This window comes from Mustelus asterias, unplaced genomic scaffold (assembly GCF_964213995.1).
Source record: "Mustelus asterias unplaced genomic scaffold, sMusAst1.hap1.1 HAP1_SCAFFOLD_2330, whole genome shotgun sequence".
In the NCBI taxonomy this organism is placed as follows: domain Eukaryota; kingdom Metazoa; phylum Chordata; class Chondrichthyes; order Carcharhiniformes; family Triakidae; genus Mustelus; species Mustelus asterias.
In genome coordinates this window covers 35,001-37,980 of record NW_027592275.1, presented here as the reverse complement: position 1 = coordinate 37,980, position 2,980 = coordinate 35,001, and positions in this window count along the sequence as shown.

Genomic DNA, 2,980 nt, shown 5'->3' with positions numbered 1-2,980 from the left:
AAACAAGCCCAGCCGCCTCTGACAGATTAGCTCCTGCTCTTTCTGCGCAAGCAGCAAGGATTGTAAATCTCCCATCCAACCAGCAAACCGTGGAAACAGAGAAACTAGAAGCAGGAGGAGGCCATTCTGCCCTTCCGGCCTGCTCCACCATTCATTTTGATCATGGCTGATCATCAAATTCAATATCCTGATCCCCCCCATTGAACCTACACCAACAACAATCCCACCCAGGCCCTCTCCTCGCACCCCATGCATTTACCCCGCTACATTGCCACCTGGTGTCAGGGGGACTAGCAGGGTAAATACATGGGGTTGTGAGGATAGGGGCTGGGTGGGATTGTAGTCGGTGCAGACTCGATGGGCTGAATGGCCTCCTTCTGCACTGGAGGGATTCTATGATTCTAAGCCCTATGACACTAAGGGGCAATTTAGCATGGCCAATCCACCTAACCGACACATCTTTGGACACGAAGGGGCAATTTAGCATGGCCAATCCACCTAACCCGCACATCTTTGGACACTAAAGGGCAATTCAGCATGGCCAATCCACCCAACCTGGACATCTTTGGACACTAAGGGACAATTTAGCATGGCCAATCCCCCTAACCTGGACATCTTTGGACACTAAGGGACAATTTAGCATGGCCAATCCACCTAACCTGCACATCTTTGGACACTAAAGGGCAATTCAGCATGGCCAATCCACCCAACCTGGACATCTTTGGACACTAAGGGACAATTTAGCATGGCCAATCCACCTAACCTGCACATCTTTGGACACTAAGGGGCAATTTAGCACGGCCAATCCACCAAACCTGCACATCTTTGGACACTAAGGGGCAATTTAGCATGGCCAATCCACCTAACCTGCACGTCTTTAGACTGTGGGAGGAAACCGGAGCACCCGGAGGAAACCCACGCAGACACGGGGGAGAACGTGCAGACTCCACACAGACAGTGACCCAAGGCCAGAATCGAACTCGAGTCCCTGGTGCCATCTGACATCTAATTTCTTCTTGAAATCACACAGCGTTTTGGCCTCAACTACTTTCTGTGGGAGTGAATCCCACCACTCTCTGGGTGAAGAAATTTCTCCTCACCTCAGTCCTAAAAGGTTTACCCCCTTATCCTCAAACTATGACCCCCCCTAGTTCTGGACTCCCCCCACCATTGGGAACATTCTTTCTGAATCTGCCCTGTCTAACCCTGTTAGAATTTTATAAGTTTCTATGAGATCCCCTCTCATTCTTCTAAACTCCAGTGAATATAATCCTAACCGACTTAGTCTCTCCTCATATGACAGACCTGCCATCCCAGGAATCAGCCTGGTAAACCTTCGCTGTGCTCCCTCTATAGCAAGGACATCCTTCCTCAGATAAGGACACCAAAACTGCACACAATACTCCAGGTGTGGCCTCACCAACGCCCTGTACAATTGCAGCAAAACATCCCTATCCCTATACTCAAATCCTCTCGCTATGAAGGCCAACATACCGTTTGCCTTCTTTACTGCCTGCTGTACCTGCGCGCTTACTCTCAGCGACTGATGCACGAGGACTCCAAGGTCTCGCTGAGTATCCGCCTCTCTCAATTTACACCCATTCAAGTAATAATCTGTCTTCCTAATATTGCTCCCAAAGTGGATAACCTCACATTGATCCACATTATGCTGCATCTGCCGTGCTGATGCCCACTCACTCAGCCTGTCCAGATCACGCTGAAGCATCTCTGCATCCTCCTCACAGCTCACCCTCCCACCCAACTTTGTATCATCTGCAAATCTGGAGATAACACATTTAGTTCCCGCTTCCAAATCATTCATATATAATGTGAACACAGCTCTCCCTGGGTAACAATGTTGGCCTCCCTCACATCCCAGGCTCTGACCAACTGGGCTTTATCTCATCTTCTACATCAACATCACCCACCCACAATCGCAGCTACCCCCGTGACGGAGGGTGGATTGCCTCTGAGGGGGAAGTCACAGGCAAGGCTGCACTCATCCCCCTTTGCCGGGGGTTCCGTCTAATGCCAGCGCCCCTCTGTGCTAAATCCTGGCCAGAAACAAGTGAGCCCCAACTCTCGCACACCCACCATTTTCCAATATCCCTTCGAGCAGCTGCCAAACTCATGCTAATCTGTGTGTGTCCCCCTCCCCCACACCTCCCTGCGTAGTCTCTCCACAGCCTCACCACCGCCCGCGGCTCCTGTAACCTCCTCCAGCGCCTACACCCCCTCCCTGTCTGTAACCTCCTCCAGCTCCTACACCCCCTCCCCATCTCTCTAACCTCCTCCAGCCCCTACACCCCCTCTCTATCTCTGTAACCTCCTCCAGCCCCTACACCCCCTCTCTCTCTGTAACCTCCTGCAGCCCCTACACCCCCTCCCTATCTCTCTAACCTCCTCCAGCACCTACACCCCCTCCCTATCTCTCTAACCTCCTCCAGCACCTACACCCCCTCCCTATCTCTGTAACCTCCTCCAGCCCCTACATTCATCCCTATCTCTGTAACCTTTTCCAGCCGCTACACCCCCTCCCTATGTCTGTAACCTCCTCCAGCCACTACACCCCCTCCCTATCTCTGTAACCTCCTCCAGCCCCTACACCCCTCCCTATCTCTGTAACCTCCTCCATCCCCTACACCCCTCCCTATCTCTGTAACCTCCTCCATCCCCTACACCCCCTCCCTATCTCTGTAACCTCCTCCAGCCCCTACACCCCCTCCCTATCTCTGTAACCTCCTCCAGCCCCTACACCCCCTCCCTATCTCTGTAACCTCCTCCAGCCCCTCCACCCCCTCCCTATCTCTGTAACCCCTCTCCAGCCCCACGACCCTCTGTGATCTCGGCACTCCTCCATTCCGGCCTCTTTCGCGACCTCCCCGACCCCCCCGCATCCCCCTCTGCCCCTAACGAATTTGAATTCAATAAAAAAAATCTGGGATTAAGAATCTACTGATGACCCATTGCCAGGAAAAAC